Consider the following 9,442-nt stretch of genomic DNA (forward strand, 5'->3'; position numbering starts at 1 on the left):
TGGTAACGTGAGGTGCCCCGCTGGTGGGTCAGTGGCCTCGAGGGCTGTCCTGGGTCCTGGGGGTCAAGATTCTGGCAAGAGGATTGTACGAGGCCCATTTGCTTGGTGGAGAGGGTGGTCCAGACAGGAGGCATTCCTGGGGTCAGTGGACTTCCCCTGGAAGCCCCTGGTGGCCTGGGCACCCTGGCCTGGTCTCGGAGACCCCTGCGCACTAGGTGGAAGGGCAGAGGAGCATTTTGCACAGTGGAGAAGCCAGAAGGAAGGGGGTGGCCCAGGTGGCTGGGAGGGCTGAGAAGCACAGAGGAGGAGCCCTTCCCACAGGCAAAGGCAGAGCCCCTAGACCCCTGGTTGGGGTTGGGGCACTGAGTCTGTCACCACCTGGGCACTTGAGAGGTGAAACCAAAGGTGGGCAGGGGATGGGTGACAGCACTGGGGACCATGCCTGTTGGTCCTAGGTCTGTGAAGCCCTTCCCCAGTGCCTTGTGTCGCGTACAGTTTTATGTACAAATAGGCGACATTTGGCCAGAGGAGACCCCGCTCAAACCCAGCCTGACCCAGTCAGTGTCTTCCTAGAGGGGACCTAGTCTGTCCCTACCTCCTACTTCAGAGCATGTCTCTTGGTAGGGGGAGGGTATATGGGGACATACTTCTCTCCTAGGGTCCCTGAAGCGCGTCTCACATCCTCGGGGGAGGGTCTCTGGGGCATCCCTCACCTCTGGGGGCTCCCTAGGCCCTATCTCTCCCCTTGGGAGTCTCTGGGTGGGGGGGACATGTATTCCCGCTGGGGACCATGGGAGCATGTCTCCCCCGCTACCCAGGCTCTCTGGGGAGCCTGTTGTCCTCCCATGGTTTCTCGGAGTACTTAAGGCATGTCAGTCTTGGGCCATCTCTCTTCCCAGGGAAGGGGGCTATCTCTGAAGCATGTCTGGGAAGAGATGTTTCTGGCCCTCCCTGCACCTCTCCCCCAGGGGTGTCTCTGACCTGCAGCACTTCGGATGAGACTGGGCAGCTCTGAGCTGTCTTTTCTCGCAGGGGCTCTGGGATACCTCTCTCTCCTGAGGGCCCGGCCTCCGGAGCCATTTCTTCCCTGTGTGGGGCCGTCTCCTGGTGTTTGGTTGGCTTGTGTTGGCCAAGAGAAAGCCTCTTAGGGGGCGTCTCCACGCGGGACTTCTCTGGGAGGGGGGACTGTGTCTCGCCCATGGGGTTCCCGGGCGGTGTGTCTGCCCGTGGGGAGGGGGAGACTGTGTCTCCTCGGGTTATCTGAGTGGGGAGGGGGGCCGTGTCTCTCTCGTGTGTTGGGGGTCGGGGGTCGGGGAGGGGGGTTTTGGGCGCATCGGATGCCCACACTGGGGTCGTGTTTCTCTTGGTTCGTGCCACTTCCCACCGCCTCGCTCCTCCCGGGAAGGGCTCCCGTCCCGCCCCCACTCCACCCCCGTCCCTGGCGCTGCGAGCACAATCCCGTCGATTTGTAATGATTTCTGTCTCTGTCTTTCTCTTTCTCTGACCACCCCCGCCCCCCCCCCCACCCCGCCGCGAGCATGCGCAGGCACCTCCCCTACCCCTCCGGTTCGGTTCGTTTCCGGTTTGTTTGCTGAGCTGTCAATGAAAGACCCGTGTAATTATTCCCGAGCTTTACAATAAAAGTGTGAAAACCGGACCCCACTTGGCTTCTTTTGGGCCCTCGGGCCGGCGTCCCGGGGAGAGTGGAGGCTAAGTCTGGGGTAGAGACCTTGGAGGGGGGCCGGGGGACGCGGACGGGAGAAGAGGGATCGAAACCCATACTGGGATTAATCGGTTCCACGCAGGGATGGGGGCAAGAGGACGGACACTGAGGACAGACATCTACTTCATACGCCTCAAAGTGGCCCCCATGCCATCCGCTGGGCCCGATCCGCTCCCGGCAACCCCATTCCCACCGGAGCTGACATGCAGGCTAGGGGTTAGGCTTGGGGGGCGCGCCGCGCTGCGGAGGGTTAAGCTGTGCTGCCTTCTTCCAGGGGGCATGTATCCGTTCACGCACCCCTCATTTAGCAACGAGTTTGAATCGTGGAACTGGATAGGAGAAGGGACGGGAGACATCTGTCTGTCGCTCCCTCTCACGCTCAGGAACGAGGGTTGGAAGTCGATGTACGGGGACCCGAAAAGGTCTCAGCCCCCGTCCACGACTGCGCCCCCCTCCCCTGCTTCCGGGCCCGAGCGGCCCCGGCCTCCTCAGTCCGGCTCCCGGGTAAACACCGGCTCCGGAGAGGTCGTAGAACAGAGACCGGATCAGCCGGTTTCCCGGCCCCGCCTCCCGGGGCGCCCCTCCCTCCGCGCGCGCTTCCGCTCAGCCCGCGCGCCGTCTACCCCCGCTCGCGCAGCGTGGGCCTGGCTCCCGGACCCCGGGGTTGGTTCAGCTGCTGGGATTAGTCGAGAGCAGGGACTAATCCTGGATGAGCCTCCGTGTAAACCCCGATCGACCGCCGGTACGGCGGGGGTCGTGGGGGCCCCTTTATCCATTCCCATACTCCGGGCTTCTTAGGGCCTGGACCCTCCCCACGCCCCCTCGCTACAGTCGGAGACAAGTTGGTTGGATCTGCTGTGCGGAAGAGGTGGGGGCCGGCGGGGGCGGGCAGCGTGAAGACACTGCCACGATCAGGCCTGGATCAGTCGCGCTCCAGAGAGCCTGGCGGTGGGTGGGTGGGGGGGGGGGGTGGGCACCTGAAAAGAAGGGCAGAAGCCCCTCTGACAGCCTCTGAATCCACAAGGGGTGAGGTCAGCTCCCTGGCCCTGTGTGCAACTCCGTGCTCCCCACCGATCCTCCAGTTACAGAATCTCCAGCCCTCCCTCTACTTGTGGCAAGGGTGACCTGCCCCTAACCTTGAGGCCTCACCTCCTCATCACAGGAGGCGCTGAGTCAGCAGGAGGGCCCCATGTCATCTCCACCCCTGACTTGGCCAGAGAGTGAGGGGTGAGGAGCTCCTCCTGTTGAGGCCAAGCCCTGGCAATGATATCAGGGGTCAAGGGACTAGGGTACTAGAATCCTGTCCCTGGTTGGTTCATTCATACCACAAACATTTCACGGTCTCTATGGGAGAGGCAGACAGGTAAACAATGACCACGTCGCGTTCAGCCCTGCCCTGAGCCGTAAATTCAGGCTAGAGGGCCAAAGGAGGTGTCTCCTCCAGCACTGTCCAGCAGGCTTCCTGGAAGAGGTGGTCCCAGAGCTGAGTTCTAAAGGGCAGATGGGGAAGAGCCCACTGAGGAAGGGGTCTGCATCCCAGGCTGATGGAGCAGTGTGTGTAAGGGCCTGGAGGTACAGAAGGAGAAGGTGAGGTAGTTCAGGAGGGCAGGAGAAGTTGAAGAGGAAGGCAGGGGCCAGAGCTAGCAGGGCCTGCTGATCAACGTAAGGAAGGAAAGGGAGCCACTGAGGGATTCTAAGCCTCTAAAAGAAAAGGTCAGATTTATGTTCTTTACGGATTCTAACTGTCCTCTTGCCTTCTCTGCCGAGGTTTCTCTGGAGAGCCTGGGTTGGAGGTGGAGGCATATACCCACAGACAGCAAGGAAGAGGAACCAGGGTACAGTGTATATTAGGAAATTCGGTCCCCACATCCTTCCATCACACCTGGAGTTAGAGAGACCTACATTAGAAATCTGTAGCACTTCCTACTGGTATGAGCTTGGGCAGGTGACTGTGCCTTGGTTTCTTCATCTGTAAAATGGAGCTAATAACGCTTACCATCACAGAGGATCATCGTGGGGCTTCACTGAAATCGTGTGTCCACTCTTTTATTTAACACATATTTAACACCTACTGTGGGGCAGGCTCTGTGCCAGCTGTTGGCGTTACAGCACTGAATTAGACAGGCATGGTCCCTACTGTCTCTTAGAACTTCCATTCCAGTGGAGAAGACAGACAATAAACAAACAAATGAGGTAATTATAGGTTGTGTTAAAGCACTGTGAAGGAAACAAACAGTGGGACACAAAGGAGGATAACTGGAGGTGGGGGAGAGAAGGGGGCTGCCTTACTCAGTGTGGCCCAGGCAGCTTCTCTAAGGGAACCTGAAGATTTAGAGCTCAGGACAGAGTATTCCAGGTACAGAAAACTGCAGCTGCCAATGCCCCGAGATGGGAGACAATAGGAAGTTAGCACGATTCCTCTAAGATGCTAGGCTTCCTGAGGGCAGGAACCTAGGTCTCTTGACTTCTCACCACCTCCTGGATAAATACTGGGGGAAGTAAACAAATGGAGGGGAATTTCCGGCTTGCTGGGTCAACCTCCCCACCCCCATCCCCTGGAGTGTGTTGTGAGGGAGGTGCTTTTGGCCTCTTCTCAGCCTGCCCATCTGCACAGCTTAATCTTCCCTCCAGCTGTTCTATACAGGAAAGGTCTCTGCCCACTTCTGTTCCTTTCCTGGGGTTCCCAATCCTCTCCTTGGACAGGAGGGGCGGCTTGGGCCCCCGCCCAGAATCTGCTGATTAAGAGCCTGGATTGAACATGATTTAGTATCTGACCTGCAGTGGTTGAGGGTTACTGGGGCCCTCTGGAGTCTCCCCCTCGGCTGGGATCTCACTTCAGGGAGACCTTGAGGAAAGCTTCCTTACACGTGGATACGTTTCACACACAGCCACCCGTGCTGCACAGCGCACACAGCTCCTCTCACCCGCTCACATCCAGCTGCACATTATGTCTCCATGGCAACCAGAAGGCCTGGTCCATGGATGTTAGAAATAAGTGCCAGAGGAAGGGAAAGAGAGAGAGAGGAGCAGCATCAGAAATAAAGAGACTCAGAAAGCTAGCCTCCCAAGGAGGCCCCCTCTCTTTCCTTGCACCCTCTGCCAGGAAGACTCGAATGGACTCAGGGCCTCAAGAATGGAGGACCTCAAGGTGGGCACTAAGCAGTGGGCTGAGGGCTGTCTGGACACAGGTCATAGGGGCCCAGTGGGCAGTGAGGGAGGAGCAGGACCAGGAGAACTTGAGTGAGTCTGGAGTTTTGGACTAAGAAGACTTGGTCTGGGTAAAAGGCAGAGGAGGTGTGTGGGTGGGGATGCGAGACCGAGGGGGGCGACTTTCCCTTCTTCCTGGCCTAATTGGCTGTTCAGGCCGAAACCGGCTCTTAGTCACTTAGTCTAATTAGGATTGTTCTGGAGAAGACAGTGGGGGAGGGGAAGGAGAAGCTGGGGTGTGAAGGGGGAAGGGCGGGAGGAAAGGGAGCTGAGTGGGGGTGGGGAGTTCCTTCTATCACCTTCCATCCTTTCTGTCACCATCCAGTGGATGGGCTGGGCTATAACTGTCCAGGCTGTGGGTCACTCTAATACCCCCGCCCAGCTGTCACTCGTGTTCCGTCACACACACCTGCTTTGTGCTCAGTGTCTGTCTCTTCCTCTAGCTCTCTCTTACTCTCTCTCCTTGTCTCCTTCTCTGTCTCTTCACCTTTCGTTTCCCCCTTCTTCAGGGTCTCCCCATCTCTGGCCAACAATGTTTGCCTCATAAACAGCTGAAGATTTTGGAGTGCTGGCTGGGGCTGATCCACTTTGGAGTGGAGGAGAGGCAGGGGGGCCGGATTGTACTGAGAGCTGCCTCATCTTTTGGGAGTAAGAGGGAAGGGGGCAGACACTGCCCAGGCATGACTTCCCCCCAACAGACACACACCCACCTCTGTTCCCACCTCCCTCCCCTAACCAAGTGTCATCACATCTCTGGAGTATGTGGAGCTTGGCCTCTGGAACTGGAGTGTCTCGATTGCCTTGGACAAGTAACTTAACCTCTCTGAGCAGCAGTTTCTCTAGCTATGAGATGGGAATAATAGATCCTAACTTTGTAGTGTGGATTTAAGAGGATGATGCATGTGAACTGCTTAGCACGGTAAGTTATAAGTGCTCAATGAACGCAGCTTTTATCCTCAGTCCCCAGCTCCTTTCCTTTCCCAGGCCCTTTGGGAACCAGGACGTGTGCATCTTTCCCTTCTCCTTCTTCTGCTTCCCCAGTATTGCGGCCCCTAAATTACCTCTCAGTTCCTAGACTCAGCCCCATGACCTTTCTCTCCAGGCTCCCCTCTATGGGTGGGTGTCCCCGTTGTGGGGGATGAGTATGGAATAGGAGGTTAGACTTGGATCCTGCCCCTGCCCACGGGGGTAGGGGTTCGGGACATACCCTTCTCCAGTCTGGGGACTGGGTTTTCCCTCCTCTGCAGGCCTGGAAGAAGACGAAAGGGGACAGCCATAAATCATGTAGGGGAAGTGCACTTGCTGAGGAGGACAAGATGGGATGAGCAGAGTCCAGAAGCCTAAATATTTCATGGGGCTGCAGCACCGGGAAGGGCAAAGTCCCCGAGCTGTGTCTGTGAACGTGCTCTGGACACCACGTGGCTTGGAGCCGTTCCACGTGCTCATTCCCCCTGCACCCCCGGAAAACTGCCTGCAGTGACCCCTTTCCTGGCCAGGAGCCTTCCCAAGTTCTCTCAGCACTTGCATATTTAATTTCTTAACAGCTGTGGTAGGTTGTTCAGGTTTGAGGCTGTATTTTGACATGGTCATGTTTTTCTTGCCCGTGTACTCAGTCTCCCGCTTTAGATGCCCCGGGACTGGTACTCTTGGCCCTCATCTCAGTGTTATCAGGAGAGCCACTAGTTGGCAAGAGCTGATGGGGTGGGGGCAGAGGCGGGGCTGGCGGGAAGGAGGTCTCTCCGATTTTCTGTCTCTGTCCATCATGGTTGACTGAAGAGCCAGGCATCTATCTGAGCAGGGGGTGAATGGGCGGAGAGCAGCAGGGTCCAGTAGCTTCCGTGTCCACCGCTTACAGATGACCTGGGGGACGGCCTCTGCCAAACCTCTGCCTCCAGGTGGCCCCTGTCGGCTGCTCTCCATGGTCCTTTTCCTGACTCCACATCTATTTGGGGGATTAGAAAGTGCCCTTGTGATCTCTGTCACAGATTCCCCTTTATCCTTTTCCTTGACCTTGGCCAGTCTATCATTATTTCATTTATTTGTTTACTTGTTCAATTTCTGTCTCTTCCCACTAGAATAAAAGCTTGCAGGAGGCAAGAATCTTGTTCAACTTATTTACCATCCCTGAATGAATGAATGAATGAATGGGAGGAAATCTGCCTGGGGAGTCTGCAGCCAGAGCAAGAAAAGGGAGGCAGAGGGAGGGCAGCCACAGGTGAGTAGGGATACAGGTGGGAAGGGTTGTGGTGGGGAGGAGGAAGGAGTTGTGGAAAGTGAGGGGCGTGGGTGGGATGGGGATGAGAGGGAGACTGGGGAAGAGGGGGATGTGAGGAGGGAGCCGAGATGGAGGTAGATGGAGCTGGAGCCATGAGGCATGGGCTTTGGGGGAAAGGATCCAGGCCCCCAGAGGGGCTAGAGGCAGGTGCCTTTGAGCAGAAGGAGGTCAAGCCTGGAATAGAAAGCCAAGGACAGGCTCTACCCTGAGCAAGTCTACACTTGGAATTTGGGTTTGGGGCCAGAGTGGGTGGAATGCAGAAACCCACCAGGAATACCTGAGCCATGGGAGTTTCCCAGGGCCTGCTGGTACCATCAGTGTCCCTCCAACTCACCCTCACCCCCAAATCTGGGCCAGATGCCCAGACTGAGGTCCCCTCCACTTGCCCTTCTAAGCTCATAAACAGGAAATGCCCCAGGCTGCGCTGACCAGTGCCACCCTCAGAGAAGGAGCCAGGGATCTTCCCAGGGCAGGAGGGAGGTACACAAAGCCAGCAGGGGGTCCTGACTCTCTGATTACCCAAGCTTCAGAAACCTCCATCTGCCCAAATCAAAGGTGACAGGCAATATCAACTCATTAGCACTAAGCCCCTAGAGGAACCTGGGCTTGAAAGAGGAATCCTTTCCCAGGGCTCTTCCTTGTCCCTGGCCCCCTCCTGAGCCCTGGGGCTTCCTGAGAAGGCAGGCAAGGGACAGGGGTGGTAGCCTGGGGTGCGGTTGGGGAGACTCCCATCAGAGAGATGGTGTCTCCCCCAGAATTGGTCAGAGTGGCTGTGGAGGGGGAAGCAGAAAAGATTGGAGGTGCTGTGCACCTGCAGTGGTTGTCATGGCAACCTGACTTGCATCCCAAGAGGGTGGCCTCTCCCTCAAAGCCCTATGAAGCCTGGAACACAAGCGTGGACACACACACACACACACACACACACACACACACACACACACACACACATGCAGCTTTGCAGAACTGTACCCCTGAGAGAGCCCTATCAGCTTCCTCCCTCTTCTCTCTACTTCCCCGGGTGAGGCTGAGACCAGGGACAGGGCCATGAGAAGAGGCTGTATGTGTGTGTGTGTGGGGGGGGGGGGGGCTAAGGATGGGGAGGCCCTCCACAAGGCAGGGTGTTGGTGTGGGGGCGTGTGCAGTGTGCCTGGGGTGGTGTCCCCAGTATGCGTAGAGAACAAGTGCCTACTCAGCTCACCCACTGCCAGGCCTGCAGTCAGACCACACAAGAGAGGGATTTGGGAGGGAGACGATTATTAACAAAGACAACAACAATCACAGTTAACCTTAATTGAGAGCTTATTAAATCCCAGCCATGTGATTGTGGCGAGCATTTGACAGGCAGTGTCTCATTTGATCCTCACAACAACTGTACAAGGTAGGAATTATTAGCCCCATTTACAGATATGAAAACTGAGATGCTAAGAGGTAAAGTAATTTGCTCCAGGTCCAGGAACTGGAAAGAGACAGGGCAAGACTCTGCAGGAGGAGGCAGAGGACAGCAGTGCCAACGTCTAAGGCCACTTGTCCTGTCGCCAGGCCCACGGGATACTCCCTCCCACCACCCGTGTGCCCCATGCACCTCAACAGTGCTGGTCTGGTGCCGCGCCAAGAGGCAGGGCCCGGGAAGTCTCAGTGCCTGCCTGGGCTGAACTGGGGCAGCTGAGGGCACCTGTGAGGGTGTAGGGACACAGCAGCGGGCATTGTGATTGGCACGAGCCAGGGGAGCGGCTGGCAGCCTTGCTCCCGGTAAACATGAGGAGAGGTTACTTCACAAGGAAACAGTAATTAACTTTAATTAGCACCTTGCATCTCGGAATATTATTAACATCTCAATTTCTCTAATCAAGACAGCAAGAGAGGGGCGGCATCCGCCTTGCTGACTCCTTCCTGGCCATGCGCCCTAGCTTGGCATGGTTCCTGCCCGGCCCCCACTGCCTGGATGGTACCCAGGAGCACTTCCTCAGAGCCAGGTTGCCAAGGGGAGCCTGGACTGCCAGGGCAGAGAGAGCAGGTCCAGGTCACGGATGCAGGAGCCAGCCACAGGGCAGAAGGACAGGGGCAGGGCTCTTTGTGTGGCCACCTTATGTTTCCAAGTAGACTATAAGCACCAAAGGAGGACTAGGCTGTGTTCCCCATCAGAGAACAACATGGCTGCCTCACTGTCCCCTCTTCCTTCTTCCCCGTCTTCCTTCCTTCTCCCCTCTCCTCTCGCTCTCCCTTCTTCTCCTTCTCTG

The sequence above is a fragment of the Leucopleurus acutus genome, assembly GCF_964270905.1.
Source record: "Leucopleurus acutus genome assembly, chromosome: 3".
Lineage (NCBI taxonomy): Eukaryota > Metazoa > Chordata > Mammalia > Artiodactyla > Delphinidae > Leucopleurus > Leucopleurus acutus.